Below are 26,847 nucleotides of genomic sequence, written 5' to 3' on the forward strand. Positions count from 1 at the left end.
ATTCTCGTAGATATCTTGTACAGAATCAGATATATACAGTACATGAAAATTAATAATCGTGTTTCGAACATGAGACCCGAAGTTAAGAATCCACGACTCTAACTTCTGTGCCATCATTTCGTCTAAGGATATTGCGAGATAGAAGGGACAATGGAACTGAAAAATAGTTCTAAAACTTTGATCGCCGTCTTTTCAGAAACGGTCAATGACCCACGGATAAACCGAGACATCTGTTCCCTTATTTTGGCTCCTCTGACACCAAGCGAAGTTTCTGGGAAACCAAGTCATGTCTCTTGCCATTTACTCCTTTTGAGTTGCGGTTCTTTTTCGCTATTAACGATGATCAGAGATCTTAAGTGTACTAGATTCCTTTTTATGTAGTTACAGAAACGGTTCCTTCTTCTTAATGGCAGAAGCCCAGACAAATGAAATCCTCTCTCCATTCCCCAAAAAGTTTTTACCACGTCTGATTTTAGGGGATTTCTCACGTTCCACTCACGTTTCTCTACGGTGCGTTTTCTTCACGACATATAGCAATAACCAGTGTCAGATGGCACCTCACACAGACAGGGACTTGGAAACGTCCCCTTAGAAAAATTATACATGACTGTCCTTAAACTGACACACAATATTTTTAGCACAACGCAATCTGACTTTCAAAAATCTCTACAAAAGAATGGCCCTGACTAACATTAACCTATACCTTTCACAAATCACTTACCTCACAAAAATCTTCGTTACTCGAACTACTGCAATACAGCGAGCGCTACTACTGCCAGCTAAATAAAAGATTCAAACTACTGAAGGCACAAACTACTGATAGGCATTGTTAGCAAATGAAAGATTTCAATAGAGAACAAATAATGTATTTACCTGACTAGTGTTCAAAAGTCGTAATATATATAGCAGTTCATGACATCCAGTCTTACAAATTTCAAAACTCCGCCATTTCTCTCCCCACATCCACCACTGCTGGCGGCTCACCTCCAACTGTGCAACGCTACGCACTGTTCACATCCATCTGCTCAACACTACAATGGCAGACAACAATGCAAACTAGCCATAGACTGCACACAGCACAGCCAGTGATTTTTCATACAGAGCGCTACGTGGCGTTACCAATAAGAAAATCTAAACAGCCTACTGCATAGCCCCCATGCTCTCCACAAAAAAATTTACAAATTGTTTTGGACACTGGCCAATACAGATTGGAAAAAAAAATCATAATTACAGTAAGAAAGATATCAGATGCACACACTTCTTAATTCAATGTTGGTCAAAAGCTAAAATTTTCTCAGTCCATAAAGACAGTTCTGATCATTCATGACAGTAAAACTGCCGTTTGTTGTCTCAAAGTTTGATCAGTAAAAGACAATGCACATGGAAGTAGTAGATTTCCATGAAGTCTTGAAGAAGTAGTGTTGTCCTTCCAACGGAAAGACAGTGCTGACTCTTGACATGCTGACAGGTAATGGGCCACAACAGAGCAAACCCACTGCACAGTCAGTCGAAGTTTTGAAGAACATTGGTAGGTAGGTCATCACAGGGCAGATCCACTGTAGTCCTGGAAGAGATTATGTTATTGGTGGGCCACCAGAGGTATAGACCCACTGCAGTCCTTGTAGAAATAATTGTACTGGTGAGTCATCAAAGGTGTAGACCCACTGTAGTCCTTATAGAAATAATGGTGTTGGTGAGTCATCAAAGGTTTAGACTCACTGTAGTCCTTGTAGAGATGGCTAGCAGCCATCCGTTGCAACTGTGCAGGTGCACAATCACCATAGAAGAGTCTTGTGGACAATATAGCAAGTCCATGAACCACCACTTGTGCACTCACAATTTTTTTTATGCAATGTCCTTAGAACCAGCAACGCTGTTATCCAGTCCCTTGCTGAATTATTAACATCCCATGCAAACACTATCAGTTCCTACTTCCCACATATTGTCCATATACTATGACCAACAGAAACGTGTGCAGTGAAATGTAACTTACAAGTAACTTAATTTGATGAACTGGTGTCAATTACAATTTTATAACATAAGAATGCAGTAACAAAGGTACAAAATACATCATTAAAAACGTAATAATACAGATAACATTTGTAGTAATACAGGCTTTAGAAAAGACTCAAACTAACATATACATCAGTGTTACAGGAATTATGAGATAAGTAAATATATAAAATATCAGAATAACTTTTGAAACATCAAATACACACATGAGCATTAAAATAAAACAGAATAAATAATGTATAAGCATCTTTACAAAATAACATACTATCAGAAAAATTCTACAACATTAATCTTATTAGCTAAACACATACAGACAGGAAAAACACAAATTCACATAGTGTAATAACACAAAAATACTGGACAGGGTTTGTTTTCAGTGTAACATTTGGTACTGCAGTCCAACCCAAAACTTCATTCCATAGATCTTTCATCTTATTTCAACATTTGTTTCCACCAAAAAAAAAAAAAATCCTATCCAAGCATGCTTTCTGTATTTCTATGTTCACATATTTCTTACCTCATTATTTATTTTCCAGTATCTTACCTCATCATTTATTTCCAAGAAAATCCTACCTATACCTACTTTCTGTACATTTTTCGTATAACTTCTCAATGCATTTCTTCCATTTCATCGCAACTCATTCTCTTATATAGTCTACCCCCTCTTAAGCTAACTTAAATCTATTTAGCTTGGACACTAAACTAAGGGACGAGGCAATGAAGCAGCACAAAACAATTAATACAAACAACAATAAAAAATGGAAATTGTCAAAGTGAGCAGCAGTAAATGCAATAACTTATATCTAAACATGACAAAGCTCAAGCAGAAAAAATATACAGTAAAAATGGTCATGTTCAATACCTATGTCACATCTTAACACTAGGGTGATGCATCACGAGAACTTACGCTAGCAGATAAGTTACCAAATCGTAAAAATATTATTTATGCAATTCCTGTGAAGGGAAATGTCTATTTATGTGCCCTCGTTTTCTTGGAAGTAGATCATAAATTTATTATTGACTGGATCTGTAGGCATAAAATAACTATATTAGTACATCTATTAAATTTTATTTTAACCAATGCTGCAGTGCAGCTAGAAACTAGATATTAAAGAAAATGAGTAAATAAATACATAAAGCAAGCCATATGGCATTTCTCTCAACGAGCAAGACAATAACCGTGAAATGTTTCTCATCGTTTCATTAGGCACTTTGGTAAATATCATAAATTAAGAGCTCCACAGTATAATCATATGTTTTCAAGTTTGAACATGTACTTGCAATGCTTTCTACAAAGATTCCAATAATGAAGATAATGGCCTCTTTTTTTTCTCCACTTAATGGCTTTCTTTTGTCAGACGAAACCTCTCAGCTGGCCGCCCAAAACGCATTACGTCAAGGTCACTTACCTTTCTTACTGAAATATTTATGACACCAGTTTCCGCTACAGTGACAGTCTCATATAAAAAATTTCACAGGTCAGGAATTTGCGTTACAAATCTGTAGAAACAAAATCCTATTGATATAACAGTGTCCAAAAAATTTTCGTCGGCATTGTAATACATTCACACATTTACATACATTTCATAACACTTAAAGTACGATTCTTTGTTTCCAACAACCATTTTCACAAGTCAGAGTCCCTAATCACTACTCATTATTCCATATGTTATTACATATATACATATTCGTCAAGACTTCTTCAATATTTCATATTAATAAATATGTAGCATAATCAAATTCCTCATATAGCATCAGCATAGTACACATTGTCATCATAATAATAACATCATAACACTTCAGTCAAATCTCAAAATCTTTTTAGCTTCCTCCAATAATATCAAATCCTAAAGAAAATTCTCTGCGCATTTCAATAGTGTCATCTACCTCAAACGTACTTTAAAAATCATTATCCCATACCAAATACATCATTCAAAGCTCTCATAGTATCACAATGGTTCTGAAAAAATATGAACATTTCACAAAGTACAGACAAATTACAATTTCATAAGTGTGAAGTTATCCAACTGTGTAATTGCGTAAACATGTGTCACTGACGTAGTAAAAAGAATGTTTGTTTCTCTGTCAAATAATCAGATAGCTGAGTAACTCTGTGTTAGAGAAATAGGGTACCGATGTGTAAAATTGTATAAGCAAATACCATATTAGCTAGGGCCCATTGTGCTTGCCACACACATGGTACACAAAGTAAGCATGAACCCCCTGATGATTAGTGTAACTATACCCTGAGGTGTTACAGATTACAGTAATGGAATGAAATGTATCACGGAAAACGTTTGTATCATTGTGCTTCAAATATCTTTAAAAATAAATGTTTTAAGTACAAAATTAATCACTCAAATACGTGTACTGCAGCGCTAAACTGTGAGTCTTGTTGTAAGATAATCTCTGTGGAAGTGTCGTACTTATCGTCCTCCGAAAGATAAGTTCTGCTGAAGTCAATGTACTTACCTCATGATAAAGAAAAGTGAAATGCTTTGCGTATAGATATCTTAGTCATTATGCTTAAGCCGGCCGCTGGTGGCCGAGCGGTTCTAGTCGCTTCAGTCTGGAACCGCGCGACCGCTACGGTCGCAGGTTCGAATCCTGCCTCGGGCATGGATGTATGTGATGTCCTTAGGTTAGTTAGGTTTAAGTAGTTCTAAGTTCTAGGGGACTGATGACCTAAGATGTTAAGTCCCATAGTGCTCAGAGCCATTTGAACCATTATGCTTATTGCCGTGATGAGGAAAGTACTGTGCTGTAACGTATAGTTGTGCTACGGAAAAGGCTGTCTCATTGTAGCGATACCACAAAAGTTACTACTGAAACATGTTTTACTTTCCAAAAGAATTCAGAAGAACTGTGCAGATATAAAACAGATACACCGCAAAAGCAACATTGTAAATTCTAACCCATTAGTAGCGTCGTGATAAAATCGTGTAGCTGTCACATAAACTAACCACTGTGTCATCAGGTATCTCACAGAAAGTACTTTAAATCCAGAATGTATTTTTAAGTAAACCAAAATGTTGCATTAAAATCTCATTAGCAGTACTGGTAAATGTTCCAAGTATGTGACCCTTATAGTCGTTACGTAACCGTGCAACTAACAAGCAAGAATGTACACACACAATAACACTGTGTCGTCTGTTTACAATGATAATGCATTCGTAATTTCTGTTTAAATAAGTTCTCTTGGTTCTTGACTGGATATTTAACTTCAAACATTGTTGCATGTTAACAGATTCTAAGTCTGACAAAGCATACTATTAATGTAAAGTGAAAAGTTATATGGCAAAGACAAAGTTAAAAAGCAGATTGTCTTTCAATAAACGGTTTTACATTTGAAATGTGGTGTAATCCTTTACTCTTCCTAGTGGACAGAGTTTAAACTTCAAAGCAATTATCATGCTGTATACGTTGGTAAGAAATACTGGAATTTTTCTCAGTGTTAGCGTCTATGTTATTTTTCTCTGAGCCAGCCTGCGCACGTGGCTTCCTGCGGTGTGAGTCAGTGTCTGTCTCTTTGTTGGTGCCCGCCGTTATTGGGATTAGGAGACCTAACTTCTACAAATTCACCTTGACGAGAAGGCCCTGCCCTGTTTGAAGCTCGCCAGTTCTGATGGAATTCAGGTCTGTCGTTTTGTCGGTAGTTTACATAGTTTCTTCTTTGTCGGTCATGTGGTGGAAAATTTCTCCCGGAATCGTAACTCCGTGGTGGACCATTGCGTCTGAAGTTATTCTGTCTCCCTTGATAATAAATATTTTGGTTCCCATATTGTCTGTTTCTATGGTTGTCTGTGTCACATTCATTAGTATGGAAAAGCGATCTTTCTCTGTAACTATTATTCTGCCAACGTTTGTCATACGGGTGGTGTCTGTTTTGGTCACGATTTACGTTGTAAGAATAGCCTTGTCGTGTATTATTTCTGTCATCGCGGCATTGTGACAGATGTGACCTGTAATTGTTGTGCTCCTGTTTTCGCGTTCGGCGATTGTCAGTGTCAATTTCCAGTTCTTTTAACAGTCCCTGAAAAGCTTCAATGTCGTCTTTGCAACGTCCTGCTAAAATAATGTGTCGTAAATGTTCAGGCAATTTGATTAAGCAAATGCGGATGAGTTCTGAGGGGCTGTATGGGTTTGAAAGATACTGATTCTTATGCAACATGTCTTCAAAATATTTCACAAGACTGGAAAATTCAGTTTGTTCGAAACGTTTCATCATTATGATGCTATGTATTACTCGGTCTTGTGTAGCTTGAGACCAATACGCTGAGAGAAAGGTATGATAAAATTCTCCTTCACTGTGACAATCGTGAATGACCGATCGCATTCTTACAGCTGGTTCATTCTCCAAGTAGCCACACATAAAGTATAACCTGTGCTCCAATGACCAGTTGGGAGGACAACAATGAGAGAATTCATGAAGCCATGCTTGTGGATGAATGTCGTTGTCAGAATTCTTAATTGTTTACAATTTACGTGCAGTAATGAACAGCATATAGTCAAAATCATCGTGTCGGCGAGTAGCAGATCGGTAATTGTTACGATGTGTCGGCGGTTCCATCTCAAAATTCGGTGCACCTTGCCAATTTCTTTCATAATTTCCGAAATGCCCTGTGTTGTTATTTTGTGGCTTTTCCGTATTTCTAAGTTCTTCTTCCCGTGTTGGAGCGTGGGTGTCTTCTGAAATATGTAATTTTTGTATTACTTGTGCCAATTGATCCTGTACTTCCCGGATTTCTCTTTTGTATTGCGTGTTAATTTGATTCTAATTTTGTTTCAGTTCCTTAATTTGTTCATCCTCTTCTGTGTCAGTGATGGCTACAGGTCTTGTGTCATTCAGATCATCATCTACCTTTGCAGATAAGTTAGTGAACTGATCCGAAAGTTCACCTACTTTCTCCGATAGTGTACTTATTTCCTCAATGTGTTTTTCTGAACCAAGTTTCAGAGTGTCCATTTGTGTTGAAATCGTATCTACTGTGTCCTTTAAGTTTTCCTGAGTTTTTGCAAGTAGCATAACCGAATCGGTAGGTGCAATTGAGTCAATTTTAGCCCACAAGGTCTCATGATTTTCATAAACAATGGTTTGCAGTTCTTTTATGGCTGCTTCGTCATTCTGTAATGCATTTTCATGCCGCGAAAAAATTGGTTGAAAATGCTCACAAATTTGTGTTTTTACGTCATTACAGACTTTTTGACATTTCGATTCTATGTTATGTAACTCATTAGTTAAATCTTCACGTGTTTGTTCAAGTATGGTGTCTAACTTTGGAAGCTTTTGCTGTGTTTGTCTCTGAATTTGTTCCATTGTGTCTAACTGTTGCTGTGTTTGTCTCTGGTGTTGTTCCATTGTGTCTAACTTTTGAAGATTTTGCTCCATTGTGTCTAACTTTTGAAGATTTTGTCCCATTTGTTTCTGATTTTGATCAAGCGTTGTGTCTAACTTATGTAGCCTTTGTCTCATTTGTTGCATTAACTGTAATAACAATGCACTGGTGTCGGAAACATGTTCCTCAGTGCTTTTCGGCAATGAAGTTGCACCGGCAACATTCACGTTTTGACAAGCAGAAATTGTGTCTTGACTTATTTGAGAAAACGGTTAGGAGCCAAAACCTGAATCTGCAGTATTTGCAAGATTGTGTCCTGTCATTCCCGATTCCTGAAGCGGGCTGTTGCCGACCGATCGATCGATAATGCTTCCTTGTTCACTAATTGTTTCACTGCCTACACTGTTATTTGCAGCCCGCTCCATTTCCCTATGCACAATTACCAAATTACTACATTGAACACTAGTTAATGCATTACATGGTGGCGCTAACACACTGCTTTCGTCTTCACTGTCATTTCTCAGTTTACTTTGGAACCTAGTGTTACGTTTTCACACCCCATTATTGTCACAATATTTCACAGGACAACACAGAAAAACATTACTTGAAGAGCAAAAATAAGAGAACACATTAACATAGCACTGAAAATAATATCTAGTTAATTACAAGCGCAGCTGCGAAATACTTTGTGCTAAATTACATGCGTGCCACACCTGTTTTACTGTACAACAATGAAACACTGCAACTACAAAGGAGATTCTAACTACAATTACGGGCTAGCAATAAACAAAATCTACACTAATTAAACAAAATACAAGAAAAAATCTGAAGATTCCAGTGAAGTATCCTCGGCTAAGGGTCGATGTATGAAACGTCCCCTTAGAAAAATTATACATGACTGTGCTTAAACTGACACACAATATTTTTAGCGCAATGCAGTCTGAATTTCAAAAATCCCGACAAAAGAATGGCCCTGACTAACATTAACCTATACCTTTCACAAATCACTTATCTCACCAAAAATCTTCGTTACTCGAACTACTGCAATACAGCGGGCGCCACTACTGCCAGCTAAATAAAAGATTCAAACTACTGAAGGCACTAACTACTAATAGGCATAGTTAGCAAATGAAAGATTTTAATAGAAAACAAACAATGTATTTACCTTGCTAGTGTTCAAAAGTTCATGACATCTAGTCTTATAAATTTCAAAACTCCGCCATTTCTCTCCCCGCATCCACCACTGCTGGGGGCTCACCTCCAACTGCGCAACGCTACGTGCTGTTCACATCCATCTGCCCAACACTACAATGGCAGACAACAATGCAAACTAGCCACAGACTGCACACAGCACAGCTATTGATTTTTCATACAGAGCGCTACGTGTTGTTAGCAACAAGAAAACCTAAACAGCCGACTTACAACTTCTAAGTAACATATCGTCTGTCCCAGACCTCAGGAGCTGAATCCTTGCTGGGGACTGATTTAATGTTGTGTTTCTTCATCAGGTCGCTAATCATCCCCATCACCACGAAATGAAAGCGGTAATACTCTTCCATGGCTATTGGAGAATGTTTTGCCTGCACACCATTTCTGAAGGGGCCTTCGTACCCTTAGCACTTCGAGCATATTTCATTAATTCATTTGGCCATGAGACCATGAATTTCGTTAACCGCTTTTTGGTGATACACTTTTTCTTACTCTTTCCTAATTTGCATATGTTCTGCGTATTCTCTTTGGAACTTCCACCATTTGCTAGTACACATATGAAGGTGTACAGAGGGGGTTGCCATTAACTACACAATGGGCAAAATGAAACTGGCATGGAAGACACTACTGGCCATTAAAATTAGTACACCACGAAGATGACATGCTACATATGTGAAATTTAACCGACAGGAAGAAGATGCTTTGATATGCAAGTGATTAGCTTTTCAGAGCATTCACACAAAGTTGGCGCCGGTGGCGACACCTACAACGTGCTCACATGAGGAAAGTTCCCAAACGATTTCTCATTCACAAACAGCAGTTGACCGGCGTAGCCTGGTGAGACGTTGTTGTGATGCCTCGTGTAAGGAGGAGACATGCGTACCATCACGTTTCCGACTTTGATAAAGGTCGGATTGTAGCCTATCGCGACTGCGGTTTATCGTATCGCGACATTGTTGCTCGCGTTGATCGAGATCCAATGACTGTTGGATAAGTGGGTTCAGGAAGGTAATACGGAACGCCGTGCTGGATCCCAATGGCCACGTATCACTAGCAGTCGAGATGACAGGCACCTTATCCGCATGGCTATAAAAGATCGTGCTGCCACGTCTCGTTCCCTGAGTCAACAGATGGGGACGTTTGTAAGACAACAACCATCTGCACGAACAGTTCGACAACTTTTGTAGCAGCATGGACTATCAGCTCGGAGACCGTAGCTTCGGTTACCCTTGATGCTGCATCACAGACAGGAGCGCCTGCGATGGTGTACTCAACGACGAACCTGGGTGGACGAATGGCAAAACTTCATTTTTTCGGATGAATTCAGGTTCTGTTCACAGCATCACGATGGTCGCATCCGTGTTTGGCGACATCGCGGTGAACGCACATTTGAAGCGTGTATTCGTCATCGCCATACTGGCGTATCACCTGGGGTGATGGTATGGGGTGCGATTGGTTACACGTCTCGGTTACCCCTTGTTCGCATTGACGGCGCTTTGAACAGTGGACGTTACATTTCAGATGCGTTACGAACCGTGGCTCTACCCTTAATTCGATCCCGGCGAAACCATACTTTTCAGCAGGATAATGCACGACCGCATGTTGCAGGTCCTGTACGGGCCTTTCTGGACACAGAAATGTTCGACTGCTGCCCTGTCCAGCACATTCTCCAGATCTCTCACCTATTTGAAACGTCTGGTCAATGGTGGCCGAGCAACTGGCTCGTCACAATAAGCCAGTTACTAATCTTGATGACCTGTGGTATCGTGTTGAAGCTGCATGCGAGCTGTACCTCTACAGCCATCCAAGGTTTCTTTGACTCAATGACCTGGCGTATCAATGCCGTTATTACGGCCAGAGGTAGTTGTTCATGGTACTGATTTGTCAGGATCTATGCACCCAAATTGCTTGAAAATATAATCACATGTCTGGTCTAGCATAATATATTTGTGCAGTGAATTATCATCTGCATTTCTTCTTGGTGTAGCAATTTTAATGGCCAGCAGTGTATTTACAATAAGTCTCGCCATTGTTAATTAAAATCACAGAAGATGCTGTAAACGGCCATCTTTGACGTACATGCTGCGTTGTGATCGATTTATCGAACTATTAGACACGCGTAGCACCTCTGGGGGGGGGGGGGGGGGGATAGGAGCAATAGCGTTTCCAACGTTTTGCTTTAGCTGTTCGTCATCTACATCTCCGTCTGTGAGGATACTCTGAAACTCGCCGCTATCAGACTCCAGGGGGTGACAAAAGTCGTGGGGTGCCTCCCAATGTAGTGACGGACCATCTTTTACCAGAAATAGTGGAGTAACTCGATCTAGCAAAGACTCCGCAAGTCGTTGGATGCCCCTGCAGAAATCCTGAGCCATGCTGTAAGTACGAAAGTGTTGCCGGTGCAGCATTTTGTGATCGGGCTGGTCTTTCGATTATGTCCATTGTCGGGCTTTCTGGGTGACCAAATCATTCGCTCTAACTGTCTGGAATGTTCTCCCATCCAGTCGCGAACAACTGTCACCCAGTGACAAGGCGCATTTCAGTTGGACTAGGAAGCCCAGCCCATTCCACATTAATAAGGGCTATAACACTGAGGAGGCACCACCAGATTGCATAGTGCCTTGTGACAACTCGGCACTTAAATGACCTGGCCACGATTCTCCAGTCGTCTAGGTTCCAACCCATATGGTCACGAGTCCAGGCGACTTCATGTTGTTAGCAAAGGCACTTGTGTCGTCGTCAGCTGTCATAGCCCCTTAAAGCCAAATTTCGCCGCACTGACCTAACTGATACGTTTGTCGTACGTGTCGCATTTATTTTGGCAGTTATTTCACCCAGTGTTGTTCCTTTATTAGCACTGACTACTCTACTCAAACGTTGAGGCACTCACTCATTAAGTGAAGACCGCCAGCCACTGCATTGTCCGTTGTCTGAAGTAATGTCGAAAATCTGGTATTTTCGGAACACTCTTTACACTGTGGATCTCGGAATACTGAGTTCCCTAACGGTTTCCGAAAGGGATTGTCCTATGCATCAACTCTAACTACCATTTCGCTCTCAAAGTCTAACAATTCACATCGTGCTGCCACAACCACGTCGGACATCTTTGCACGTGAATCACTTGACTATTAATGACACCTCTGCCAAAACAGGTGTTCACCCGATACTACCATCATCTGCATGTGTCCATATCGCTGTCCCATGACTTTTGTCTCTTTTAGACAGTTTCTCTACCGTTCCATTCTCGAATACCTCGCACCTAAATCTTTCCGAGAGAGCTTTTATTATCATTTTTTCTTATTTTGGTCATTTCGCGGTATATGCGATGGCGTCACCACAATATTCAAAAGGGAAAAATGGCGGCGGTTCTAGCTGCTTCAGTCCGGAACCGCGCTGCTCCTACGGTCGCATGTTCGATTCCTGCCTCGGGCATGGATGTGTGTGATGTCCTTAGGTTTAAGTAGTTTTAAATTTAGGGGACTGATGACCTCAGCTGTCAAATCCCATAGTGCTTAGAGCCATTTGATCCATTTGAGAAAGATGGTGTTTGAAATTTAAAGAAAAGATCTGGGCGCATAGACAAAGGCCTTTGTTTTAATGAGTGCCACCCACACTCGTGTATAATACAAGACGAGCTGCATGTCCTTGAATTTTGTCGGTGTCTTTCACCAGTCATAATTGTTACGGCTCACAGAGCGCACAGCAATGTTCCATTAGGTGAAAGAGATGCACAGTGGATGAAATGTGTCTAGTATATGTATTATGTGAGTACACTTTGCCCTTCAGCTTGCCTCGCAGGTTAAAACTGCAGGGAGAGAGGTGACGGAGGTTTCCAGCAGAATGCAGTGCTTCTGTGATTACGTTCAAAATGTTCAAATGAGTGCGGAATCTTATGGGACTAAACTGCTAAGGTCATCAGTCCCTAAGCTTACACACTACTTAACCCAAATTATGCTAAGGACAAAGAAACACTCCCATGCCCGAGGGACGACTCGAACCTCCGCCAGGACCAGCCGTACAGTCCATGGCTGCAGCGCATTAGACCGCTCGGATAATACCGCGCGGCTTCTGCAATTGTCCTCGTCTCATGAAGACCTCACGCAGTGGTGAGAACGTTGTCAAGGCAGTGTGTGCTGTTGCTCTGTTTTCATGAAATTATTCATATTGTGCTTTCTCTTACGGGCAGTTCTCCTGTTCACTAACAAGGGTCAGTTGCCCACTGTGCACTAATGCAATAGTGCAATAATGCGTTCGCAAGCCTTTAAAATTCTAAATGAATAACGAAAACAAGCATTGCGCTATAATACAAGTAAATTAATACCTTGTTACTTATCTAAAGGAGTCAATTTTTAAAAGTTTGATAAAAGCAGTAGTTTGCACAGCCAGTTATAAAAACCCGGGAGCAACTCTGAAAAGCTGTGACGAGTACGACAAAGCTTTTAATCGGCCGCCACTATAGAATTAGTGAACGAGGCCGACTTTGCGTCATTGTAGACGGTAAATAAACACTGGGCTTATTATTATTCATGACATAAAGGGTGATGAGGGAGGGGGTGGGGGGGAGGGTGTTTAAGCCGTTTTAACTGCGACACGCCACGCCACGCCATTCCAGCGCAGCCGTGCGACACTTTGGAAAAGCGGCTCCGTCGCCGGATTCTGTTGGGGCTGAAATATTTATTTCAAATTACGCCAGTGGCCGCGAGCGTCTAATCCGGCAGATGGGTGGGGAGGGGGGCGGGGGTGAAGGCCCACGCCACGCTTGCCTGTCTGCCGTCATGGGGGAGAGGAACCGCAAATTATTGGTACCGGGCTGTCGGCGCGCTATGGCGAACACAAAGCCCAGGCGGGACGTTAACGGAACGGTAGCGGACGCTGCTCCTACCAGAGCTGACCTGTATCTCAAACATGGCTGCATTTCGTTTACGTACTGTTTTCCACGTCACATTTCCTCCGGTATCTTGTAGGTCGCTCTGACCCTTGTCGAAAGGACGAACCATTAACGTAGGCAGGAAGTTTATAATGTAAGGCAGATATTGGTTCCTAAGCTTAGACCATTGTTCAACAAGAGTGGCGCATCGAAGTCAAAGCGTTTTGTGGTTAACACCGTATTGCAGTGTCTATGTTGTTCATAAGTACGACAGAATGTTTGTTCGCACATGGATTCACGTCCGAAGGAACAGGCACTACAGTGACAACAGCCATTTGAAATGCAGCGTTATTCTAAATGATGGACCCATTTTCAAAACTTCGTATTTGTTCAAGTACAAATTCTAGATGAATTAGCTTTACACCAATGAAAAGAGGAAGTTTCAAAGTATTTTTCTTAACATTTAATATCAATATAATACATTTAATAATTAGAAATAATTTGTAATTAATTAGGTTTTAATAATTCCTTAATAATCAGAAATGTTATAAATGTGCAATGAGGCCACCGTTGGGTGAACGGCAGACATCGACTCGACAGGCAACCCGCCCTACACAGGCGAAAGCTTATCTATCGTGCACGGCGGCAGTGATGCGGTTACGTACATCGTTGAGAGTGTCTGGTAGGGACCGGACGTAAATAGCTTCATTCACATAAACCCATAAGAAATAGTCGCAAGGTGTGAGATCAGCGATCTCGGTGGCCAGAAGCGCAGAGCCAGGTCCTCGAGTCCCCTGCGACCGATCCAGAACTGAGGAAGCGAGTCAAATGGTTCATATGACTCTGAGCACTATGGGACTTAACTTCTGAGGTGATCAGTCCGCTAGAACTCAGAACTACTTAAACCTAAGGACACATACACATCCATGGCCGAGGCAGGATTCGAACCTGCGACCGTAGCGGTCGCGCGGTTCGAGACTGTAGCGCTTAGAGCCACTCGGCCACTCCTGCCGGCGGAAGCGAGTCATTCAAAGAGCCTCGTACACCACGGAGCCAATGGGACCGAGATCCATCCTGTTGGAAAACGAAGTCCTGGTAATGGGTCTGAGCACTATGGGACAACCTCTGATGTCATCAGTCCCCGAAGTCCAAGTAATCTTCCATGCCTTGAGGGGTCAGCCATTGTTCCACATGTCCAGGTACGTGATTCTCGTTACAGTTCTTTCCGAGAAGAAAAATGGTCCATAAACTGTTGTGCGGGATACGGCGCAGAACACGCTGATCTCCGGCGAGTCTCTTTCATGTTTCAAAGATGAATGTGGATTTTCCAAACCCCATATGCTAATATTGTGCCTGCTGACTTTTCCACTAAGGTGGAACGTCGCTTCATCGCTAAAAATTACACGTTGTGGAAATGCGTCATCCCCCATCTTTGCTACTACGTAACCACAAAATGCGAGACGCTTCTCTTCTTCATTGGGCTTGAGAGCCTGCACAAGTTGTAATAGCAAACATTCTAAACATTCATGGTGGTGTCTGATTGTACTATATCGTGTCTCCCAACCACTTTCGCGCAACGACGCTCTGAGCGTGTTTTTTAGGGAACTAGTTTGAACCTGGGACCTGTTGCTGGTAAGGAGACGCCAGACCACACATGACATGTAGAATTCAGAAGAGTTCAGTGAGTCTAGCGATGATATAACCAAATACTAAATGATCTCAGCGTCAGCTCCACTGCACTCCCTGTAAAAGAATCTTAATTCTAACTAAATATAGTGGAAAGGGTTCAAGGCTTGCCTATTTTTAGTTAGCTGGTAAAATAACGTCGAAAAAGCAGTTAAGTTTATCATTGGAAATTTATTCTAATCACAAAACATCGTTTATAAATTGCACTATTGATAAAAGGAAATGTTTTAATACAGGATGGTAAAAACCAACAGCGTTCAACAAAAATGTGAACGAATATTCCCTAAATGGGTTTCCAAGTTCTACAAGCGATCGAAGGATGACCTATGCCATATCACATCTATAATCTAGGTTTAATTTAAGTTTCACAAAAGAGAAAACTATCAAAATGGTCTACAGTGACCCTCAATTATCTTTAATAACTTATGTAACTTGTCGTAAATTACAGTGGCTGATGTGGCTTCTCAATAACTATATAAAAGAAAAATCAACGCGTTTCAGATCTTTTCTTCAAGTGGCAAATGTGAACACCATGAGTTTTAATTAACGATCGGCACTAGTATTAAGCAAAAAGGGGTGTAACAGATGAGTCTTCTGCAGTTCTGAGTGAAGCCTTATGCGCTCAAAAATGCGGCATCACGTACGTTCATTACCTTGTCGGTGTTTAGGTAGCGTGAGGGCGGCAGCGGCCGGCGCAGCAGCCATCCAGCTCGCCGTCTCGGAACTAACTCTTCTAACTTCTCCTTACTACAATTTACCGAAGTTAGTTTAAAAAAACTATCTGGCTATGTTTTCATCTGACCAATCAGGGTCTCAATGTTAACCTTAAGCTCCGCCTACAAAAGTTCTGTCTGTCCAATGAGAAACGTTGTACTTTTCGTGGTGGGGCAATGTTTTTTAAAGTTTGCAACGTAACAGAGACGCTAAAAAGTCTCATGCTAAAACCTGCAGCTGGTGTGGTCCTTTTAGCGTTATCGTAAGATCTATACTGCTCTTCTGGAGGGCTCTATCTTTTAACATGGACTGGGGAGTGATCCTAATGTAACAGACACGCGAAAAAGTCTCACGCTAAAACTTGCGGGTGGTAGTGGCCCTTTTTGTGTTATCGTAAGATCCATACTGTTTTTCTGGAGGGCTCTAGCTTTTAACATGGGCTGGGGGTTGTCCTTGACATACCAGAGACGCGAAAAAGTCTGACGCTAAAACGTGCGGGTTGTATAGTTGTACAGGTAGGCTCGCGGCGAGGGTGCCCAGCCCCTCTCTTTTCTAGCTTAACTCTGTTCTGCTCTCGGCTTCTGTCCTCGTTTCTCCCCTCGGAACTGCGTCTGCCTCACGGTGTGAAGATACGACATGCATTTAGGCATTCTTGTGTTAGTCTGTGGTATTCCATTTGCTCACTCGTTACTCGTATTACTTTGGTAATTTAATGTCACGATTTATTCGGAGCTATGTGACATACTACTGGATTTGCTTATCATGTCAGGGTTTTCATGTAAGGTGTTGGATTTGCCTGACACCTTACAACATCGTCTCAGAACTTTCCACACAATTTGTTGGGTTGTTCCAAGTTCTCGACTCGCTCTGCTGGTAGACTTACTGGGACTGCGCATAAAACGTACTTGAATCTGTAGGGCATCATCCTCTAACACATGCGGTCGACCTCTCCTTTTTCCTTTGAAAGCACTCAGAGTCTGCCTAAATTGTTTAAACCAACGGCTAATGCTTTTGCGAGTTGGTGGTTAAATACCGAATTTGGTACGCAATGCCTACTGCACTGCGGTTTGCGACTCACTTTTCGCGAACTCAAGAACGCAGAAAACCCTGTGCTCCACAGTCGTCTTGTCACTCACAACTTACAGTGAAACGCAGTGAGGGCCCCATTGCAGCGTGAACGCTAGCCGCCGGCCGCCAAAAACATTGAAACTTCCTATTTTCGTTGTTAAAGAGCTCGTTCATTTCGGATTTGTACTTGAATACGTACGAATTTTTGAAAACGGGTCCATAATTTGTAATAACCCTTTATATGAAATGAAATGATGACAATGAAAATTTGTGCCGGTCAGGGTGTCGAACCCTGATTTCACGCATATCATGAGCGGTCGCCTTGCCATTTTTTCTTATTTTTTATGTGAACATAATAATCACAGTTCTCGCATGAGTCGATCGCGGTCGCATTACCGTAAGGCTACCTGAACACTACTCGCGACATGACCCAAACAACCATATCTCGTCAAGTATGTGACTTCAAACTGTACTCGTAGGTACATTATGTACCAGGGTTAGAACTTAAATAGTGGCAACTATTTATTCACAACCGATACAATGGAGTTATTTGTTTGCACCTATTACTGTCCTTCAAAGTAGTCACAATCGTTCTGTAGAACCCGTTGCCAGCGATGTGGAAGGTGTTGTATATCCTTAGCACAGCCTGATCTGTTTTTGGTGCGAATGGAGCAGTCTACTGCCTGCCTAATCTCGCGAACAGTTCTGAAGCGAATGCCACGAAGTGGTTCCTTCATATTTGGTATCGTATCAACGTCACAAGCACTTAAGTCAGGGGAGTATGGTGGATGGTACAGTCCTTCCCAGTCCCATCGAACAAACAGAGCAGCCACAGCTTGCGCTGTATTCGCCCGTGCATTGTCGTCCATAATGATGGGTGGGTTGCGCAGAAATTCTCGCCTCTTCTTTCGCAAAGCTTGTCGCAGGTGATGCTCCAAAAACGAAAAGTAGTGCTGCGCACTGACGGTCTGCCGTGGAGGAATGTAACGCGTTAGGATAACACCATCACAGTAGTACACGAGAATCATCATAACTTTCACAATACTGGGGCTCTCACGCACTTTCGACTTTCGCGGCGACCCATAGTTGGAATGGCGTTTCAGTTTTGGCTCGTACGATGTGGCCCATGTCTCATCCAGTGTTACGATACGGCGTAAGGAAGCTTCCCCTTTGCCCTCATAGCACTCCAAGTGCGTCTGAGCAGCGTCGTAGCGCATCCATTTCAGCATTTCCGTCAATTCATGCGGAACCCATCGTGATGGAATGGATCGCATGCCCGGCCGTTTCTTCAGGATGCGAAGCACAGTTGTATGCGCTACTCCGGTTTCGTGGGCGAGCTCACGAATCGTACGGCGTCGGTCACTGTCCACCAACGCGGCAGCAGCGCGCACTTCCTCAGAGACTCTAGGACGACCTGATCGTTGCATCTCTGCCACGGTTTGCCGACCTTCATTGAAAACTTTTACCCAACGTGCCACTGTTCTGTACGGCAATGACGATTCTCCGAAAGCCTGTTGAAGACCTTGATGACACTGTGGTCCTGTACGACCTCTGGCACATTCAGTCTTGATCCAACTCTATTTTTCCTGTTTCGAAAACATAGTGACGCGCTAGAGCGCTCGCTCACAAGTGACTGTTTCGATCGATTGTGCGCACGCCGGTGACGTTGGACGGACGAGTCAATTTGCTCGGAGGTAAGGTAGGTGTGACAGCAACGTGTACTATCAGCGACCATAGTAGATTCCATTTCATAGTGTTTCCACAGCGGTGTTGCGACTATTTAAGTTCCAACATATACATTTTAACTGAAATTCGCTTGTCGGTATCGGATAAGTTCGGCACTGCGGTGCCTGTCTTGTGTTGTTTGCGTCGTAATTATAAACAATAACACAGTTCCAGAATGAGATTTTCACTATGCAGCGGAGTGTGCGCTGATATGAAACTTCCTGGCAGATTAAAACCGTGTGCCCGACCGAGACTCGAACTCGGGACCTTTGCCTTTCGCGGGCAAGTGCTCTACCAACTGAGCTACCGAAGCACGACTCACGTCCGGTACTCACAGCTTTACTTCTGCCAGTAACACAGTTACTGCAACATCGTTTTTATCCACCGACAACAGTATGGCGAAGTTGGCACCCGACTTTCGAGAAGTGTACATTCCTGTCAGAGTATTGAAAAGCCCTGCAACATTCCGCGAAGAAAAGAGTAATACTGGGGAAAATTTTAATCCTGTAATAACATTAATGGCAAAAATCGCGAAAAAAATAATGACCACAGTTCTGAATAGCTTCCCAAGAGTTCGTCAGGAGAAAATGGTCAATAAGTTGCAGTGCAATAAAGCAGCTGGGGAGGATGAAATTAAGTCGGAACTCATTAAATTCAGTGGAATGACAGGTCTTAAATGTCTACACAGGATAACTGAAATGGCCTGGGAGTCGGGACAGGTTCCATCAGACTGGACAAAAGCAGTAATCACATCAATCTTTAGACATGGAAACGGAAAAGATTGTAATAACTATAGATGTATCTCTTTAATCAGCGTTGTGGGTAAAATCTTCTCAGGTATTGTTGAAAGGAAAGTGCGAGTATTAGTTGAAGACCAATTGGATGAAAATCAGTGTGGGTTTAGGCCTCTTAGAGGTTGTCAGGACCAGATCTTTAGCTTACGGCAAATAATGGAGAAGTGTTATGAGTGGAACAGGGAATTGTATCTATGCTTTATAGATCTACAAAAGGCATATGACCGAGTTCCTAGGAGGAAGTTATTGTCTGATTTACGAGAATATGGAATAGGAGGCAAACTTTTGCAAGCCATTAAAGGTCTTTACATGGATAGTCAGGCAGCAGTTAAAGTTGACGGTAAATTGAGTTCATGGTTCAGGGTAGTTTCAGGGGTAAGACTAGGCTGCAACCTGTCTCCACTGTTGTTCATATTATTTATGGATCATACGTTGAAAACAATAGACTGGCTGGGTGAGATTAAGATATGTGAACACAAGATAAGCAGTCTTGCATATGCGGATGACTTAGTGGTGATGGCAGATTCGATTGAAAGTTTGCAAAGTAATATTTCAGAGCTAGATCAGAAATGTAAGGACTATGGTATGAAGATTAGCATCTCCAAAACGAAAGTAATGTCAGTGGGAAAGAGATATAAACGGATTGAGTGCCAAATAGGAGGAACAAAGTTAGAACAGGTGGACGGTTTCAAGTACTTAGGATGCATATTCTCACAGGATGGCAACATAGTGAAAAAACTGGAAGCGAGGTGTAGCAAAGCTTATGCAGTGAGCTCTCAGCTACGATTTACTCTCTTCTGCAAGAAGGAAGTCAGTACCAAGACTAAGTTGTCTGTGCACCGTTCAATCTTTCGACCAACTTTGTTGTATGGGAGCGAAAGCTGGGTGGATACAGGTTACCTTATCAAGAAGGTTGAGGTTACGGATATGAAAGTAGCTAGGATGATTGCAGGTGCTATTAGATGGGAACAATGGCAGGAGGGTGTCCACAATGAGGAAATCAAAGAAAAACTCTGAATGAACTCTATAGATGTAGCAGTCGGGGCGAACAGGCGTAGATGGTGGGGTCATGTTACACGCATGGGAGAAGCAAGGTTACCTAAGCAGCATTAGAGGGTAGGAGGAGTCGTGGCAGACCAAGGAGAAGGTACCTGGATTCGGTTTAACATCAGAAGAGGCACCAATGTTAGCACTGAATAGGGGATCATGGACGAATTTCATAAGGGGGCTATGCTCCAGACTGAACGCTAAAAGGAACAATCAGTCTTAAATGATGATGATGATGATGATGATGATGATGATGATGATGATGATGATGATGGTAGATACATCATTACTGCAGAGTACTCTGCAAAAATTTTTAATAGTTCAGCAGAACTTGAGGAAAAATATTATGATCACAATTAAGAATAGCTGAGTAGCTGTGAAGCTGGCAACCGGTCTTAGGGAAATATACATTTCTTCAGGCTGTGGAGTTGGCACCCAACTTTCGAGAAATATACATTTTCCTCTTAGAGTTCTTGATAGATCTGCTATGTTTCTAGAGTCCTCTGTACCAAATTTGAATATTTCTGCAAAATTTCGTAAACAAAACACTGTCCATCTGGAGAGTTTTAATGTTGTGAAAAAATTATTTGACAACTTTCGAAAGTAAAATTGTAATCACAATTCTGAATGGCTCGCTAACTGCTCTACAGAAATAGTAAGATATTTTTATGCAGAAACTGTACGGAGCCGCACTAGAGTTATGATGATAGTTCCGGTCACGGTTCTGGATAGTATCCCGAGAGGTTTATCGATAAAACTTAAGGTAATTTTTCGTGAAGATAATCGTTTATCACTGCAATAATATTGTACCCACTTCAATCACATGTAGATTTTCGATTGCAATAGATTCGAATTTCACGAAACTAAGTTTCGGTGCCATAGTTGTGATCGGTACCTGTAGATACGAGTCGGCACAAATTGTGTGGACTATCGTTATGTATAGGACTGCTGACAATCTCAGTAATCTAACGGTAACTGCTGTGTTTTCTTCTACTTATTGCCTTGTATTACGTCTAATTTAATCTGACATTCTTTGTTACAGTTTAATACCGGACTTGAAGATAGCCGTCTCTATGGCGTGCTTTCAACAAACTCCTGGTTCTTCCGTGTTAAATAGGTACTGGGATTATCCATCATGCAGCAAGACACACTGTATTTTTTTTCACAGAAGGATTGAGATGCGTCACACAATTCAAGCATCTTTTGTACCTTCAGCGTTCAGTGTCGGGATTGGGAAACAAGGATACGTTCAGGACCTTGATCGCTTAGAGGGCATTTTTTTGAACAACTGACTCACGAAGTTACATCAATTAATTTACGCCTGTTCAAAAAACACACGATAGTTGGAGCACCTGTCATCAATAGCCGGAAATAAGCACTTCTATGCAAAGGAGCGTGCCAACGGCCTTGCCGCAGTGGTAACGCCAGTTTCCGTCAGATCACCGAAGTTAAGCGCTGTCGGGCTGGGCTATCACTTGGATGGGCGACCATCCGGTCTGCCGAGCGCTGTTGGCAAACGGGGTGCACTCAGCTCTTGAGAGGCAAACTGAGGAGCTACTTAATTGAAACGGAAACTGACATACGACTGGGAGAGCGGTGTGCTGAACACGTGATCCTCCATCTCCGCATCCAGTGACGCCTGTGGGCTGATGATGACACGGCGGCCAGTCAGAACCTTTGGGCATTCATGGCCTGTGCAGGCGGAGAGGTCTTTTTTATGCAAAGGAGCGTGCTGTCATGTAGCCGGCTTTGCCGGAGAGTGTCGTTTGATGAAGATAGCTCTGGGCCACGTTTTTGGATGTGAGGAGTGAAAGAGAGAGCTATAGAGATAGCTAGACAGATAGATAGATAGATACATAGATAGATAGATAGATAGATAGATAGAGAGAGAGCAGAACTAGAAGTTGTCAGTTTTCTCTGCTCAGTAGGAGACCCAGTTTATGGTGAACAGCCTAAAATAGGGTACAGGATGGTAGCCAGTCAAGGAATATTTTAGGGAACTAGTTTAAAAAGATTTATTTCAAAGGCCCAGTGCAATCTTTACAAGTTTTCTCCCAGAGTGATTCACACCGTGTCTACCTGACACAAGTCGATTGCCTTTCAGAACTGAGGCGATTCTGTCCAGTTAAAGCTACTGACAGGAGACGCCCTGAGCCCTCTGTTGAAACTGCTAGCGAATTCACGCGATTGATTTTAGCCAATTGCGTGCTCGGGACACCGATCACGTGTGTGGACGCAGAACACAGTTGCTTGTCTCTCTTGTAAACCAGACCTCGAGCTGATTAGAGGTCTTTTGGAAGGCAGAGGCTCTGGCTCCGCTTCTCAAGACCGGCCACCAACGTATTCTAACATGAACCGCTTCCTCTTCCGTTGCCCATTTTAATTAATTGATCGATCTCCTCGACTGGCCTAAACCTGCTAACTTCCGATCCTAGGAGCGCCCTTTGTACTCCGTATATTTAAATATATCCTCGTTGTTGTACTTAATGCCCTGTTTTGTAATTTAACGGCAGCCCTGAATGCCCACTGCCAAATACCGACCGCTCCAACTCCTGCACACTGCCGCCACGAGGCATATTTAACTACATTCTTCCCCCTTCCATGCCTTTTATACATTAACATTGGTGTCACAAGTTTCTCTCCCCATCCCCAACCACGTAGTCATTTACTATTCATATCACCAGTGGGATGCAACAATTATATTCCCCCTTCCCGGAACGTACTCTTTTACAATGGGTTTATAAAACTAGTTAACATTTTAACATTTTATTTGTGTTGGAGCACATGGACATTAATTCTACTGTTTCATCTGTGAAGTTGTTTTCCCTTTAATAAATGTCATGGACGAAAAGTCTTATATTCATATGTATGTCGTCTCAAAGAGACACAGGCCTACATAACTAAATAAAAACATTCTTAGTTCTAGAATTTGTTCACTGCGTAATTAATGCCAGAAATCAGTTATGGAAGAATCATGTTGAAACGAAAAAAGCTTAACCGATTTCATTTTTTACAATGAAATTGTTTTAAAACTAATCAACTCCATTCCTTATCAGTAGGAACCTGCTTTATACACTCCTGGAAATGGGAAAAAGAACACATTGACACCGGTGTGTCAGACCCACCATACTTGCTCCGACAACTGCGAGAAGGCTGTACAAGCAATGAACACACGCACGGCACAGCGGACACACCAGGAACCGCGGTGTTGGCCGTCGAATGGCGCTAGCTGCGCAGCATTTGTGCACCGCCGCCGTCAGTGTCAGCCAGTTTGCCGTGGCATACGGAGCTCCATCGCAGTCTTTAACACTGGTAGCATGCCGCGACAGCGTGGACGTGAACCGTATGTGCAGTTGACGGACTTTGAGCGAGGGCGTATAGTGGGCATGCGGGAGGCCGGGTGGACGTACCGCCGAATTGCTCAACACGTGGGGCGTGAGGTCTCCACAGTACATCGATGTTGTCGCCAGTGGTCGGTGGAAGGTGCACGTGCCCGTCGACCTGGGACCGGACCGAAGCGACGCACGGATGCACGCCAAGACCGTAGGATCCTACGCAGTGCCGTAGGGGACCGCACCGCCACTTCCCACCAAATTAGGGACACTGTTGCTCCTGGGGTATCGGCGAGGACCATTCACAACCGTCTCCATGAAGCTGGGTTACGGTCCCGCACACCGTTAGGCCGTCTTTCGCTCACGCCCCAACATCATGCAGCCCGCCTCCAGTGGTGTCGCGACAGGCGTGAATGGAGGGACGAATGGAGACGTGTCGTCTTCAGCGATGAGAGTCGCTTCTGCCTTGGTGCCAATGATGGTCGTATGCGTGTTTGGCGCCGTGCAGCTGAGCGCCACAATCAGGACTGCATACGATCGAGGCACACAGGGCCAACACCCGGCATCATGGTGTGGGGAGCGATCTCCTACACTGGCCATACACCTCTGGTGATCGTCGAGGGGACACTGAACAGTGCACGGTACATCCAAACCGTCATCGAACCCATCGTTCTACCTTTCCTAGACCGGCAAGGGAACTTGCTGTTCCAACAGGACAATGCACGTCCGCATGTATCCCGTGCCACCCAACGTGCTCTAGAAGGTGTAAGTCAACTACCCTGGCCAGCAAGATCTCCGGATCTGTCCCCCATTGAGCATGTTTGGGACTGGATGAAGTGTCGTCTCACGCGGTCTGCACGTCCAGCACGAACGCTGGTCCAACTGAGGTGCCAGGTGGAAATGGCATGGCAAGCCGTTCCACAGGACTACATCCAGCATCTCTACGATCGTCTCCATGGGAGAATATCAGCCTGCATTGCTGCGAAAGGTGGATATAAACTGTACTAGTGCCGACATTGTGCATGCTCTGTTGCCTGTGTCTATGTGCCTGTGGTTCTGTCAGTGTGATCATGTGATGTATCTGACCCCAGGAATGTGTCAATAAAGTTTCACCTTCCTGGGACAATGAATTCACGGTGTTCCTATTTCAATTTCCAGGAGTGTATTTTGTGGTTTAAAACTTACGGAAACGACTTTCAAATGACCCTTGCAATATTTACGTCTTTCAGTGTATACTGACGGAAAAAATGTTGAGACACAAAGAAGGAGTTGTGCGATGTTAAAGAAAGTTGATAGACTTGTTTGTACATCCGAAAATTCATATCTGTTCAAATTTCGCGCCATTTACATAAGAGAGACGTTAGTCGTACCACTATGACGCTTGCTTGAAATACACGCTGTAACGGTTGAGCATTACTTACCTTTGAGACTGGATGTGGCGGATTGATGTTAGTCAAGAATATCTCTTGGCGGCCGTGTGGTTCTAGGCGCTTCAGTCTAGAACCGCGCGACCGCTACGGCATGGATGTGTGTGATGTCCTTAGGTTAGTTAGGTTTAAGTAGTTCTGAGTTCTAGCTGACTAAAGACCTCAGATGTTAAGTCCGATAGTGCTCTGAGCCATTTGAACCATTTTTTATCTTTAAGGTGACAATGACGCCATTATCAGTACCTTCCTGGAAACCGGATTTTTCTTCTGCTATATTACAGAAGGACTTGGCAGCAACGTAGCCACTATACATGACTGCTGTCAGAGGCAGCGCTGGTCACGAGAACGTACTGCAGCAAGCAGACCGGGCTCTCGACGGCTACGTAGCACTACCGACGGGAAGATCATATCGTGTTTGGATTATGGCTCTGGCGCATCGTCCTGAAGCTGCGGTGCGGTGCCTCGAGACGCCTCGCGACATTTTGGTATTTTTCGACTTTGCGCTTCTCTGGCGGAATCGCTGGTTTTGTAGAATCTCTTCGAGAGGCTTGTGGTGCGAATGCGGTGCGTGAGGCGGCATGTGACGGGCAGCAACGCGAGTCTTACAGGGGAACCACCCCATCGCACCCCCCTCAGATTTAGTTATGATTTGGCACAGTGGATAGGCCTTGGAAAACTGAACACAGATCAATCGAGAAAACAGGAAGAAGTTGTGTGGAACTATGAAAGAATAAGCAAGATATACAAGCTGAGTAGTCCATGTGCAACATAGGCAACATCAAGGATAGTGTGTTCACAGGAGCGCCGTGGTCCCGTGGTTTGCGTGAGCACCTGCCGAACGAGAGGTCCTTGGTTCAAGTTTACCCTCCAGTAAAAAGTTTAAATTTTTATTTTCAGACAATTATCAGAGTTCAGGCACTCACACATAATCAATTTCGCTCTCCAAAATTCCAGGACATATTCAGATTTGCTTGGACATATGCAAGATTTGACGGTCTACACACGGAAAAATTTGAAAACGTTAAAAACATATGTTTTGACAGAGCACAGAGAAAACTGTGCGACTGTGAAACTGTTGCATTCATTTGTTGCAGTTTATGTGACACACTCTCATGTTTTCGTCACTTTTTTGGGAGTGATAATCATATCCACAAGAAATCTAAATCGGGCAAGGTAGAAGAATCTTTTTACCCATTCGCCAAGTGGGCAAGTTAGGTGGGTCGACAACATATTCCTGCCATGTGACGCACATGCCGTCACCATTGTCGAATAGAATATATCAGACGTGTTTTTACTGGATCAAATATTTTCGGTTCCCATTGGAGAGGCACGTCCTTTCGTCTACTAATCGCACAGTTTTACTGTGCGGTCGCAAAACACAGACACTAAACTTATTACAGTGAACAGAGACGCCATTGAACGAACGGACAGATCATAACTTTGCAAAAATAAAGTAAGTTAACTTTTCGCTCGAGGGTAGACTTGAACCGAGGACCTCTCGCTGCCCAGCTGCTCACGCTCACCACGGGACGACGGCGTTCATGTGGACAGAAAATCCTTGATGTTTCCTATGTTTCCCATGGACTACTCTGTTTGTATATTTTGCTTATTTTTTCATAGTTCCACACA

The 26,847-nt window shown here is 43.0% G+C and overlaps 1 non-coding gene across 1 annotated transcript; it reads right to left on the bottom strand.

Moving 5' to 3' along the window:
* Nucleotides 1-18,857: 18,857 nt before the first annotated feature.
* On the bottom strand, nt 18,858-18,932 carry Trnas-cga (transfer RNA serine (anticodon CGA)). The gene has a single exon. It is a non-coding gene; the product is annotated as a tRNA-Ser (tRNA).
* Between the last annotated feature and the right edge of the window lie 7,915 nt (nt 18,933-26,847).

Source organism: Schistocerca gregaria, chromosome 4, assembly GCF_023897955.1.
Source record: "Schistocerca gregaria isolate iqSchGreg1 chromosome 4, iqSchGreg1.2, whole genome shotgun sequence".
Classification (NCBI taxonomy): Eukaryota; Metazoa; Arthropoda; class Insecta; order Orthoptera; family Acrididae; genus Schistocerca; species Schistocerca gregaria.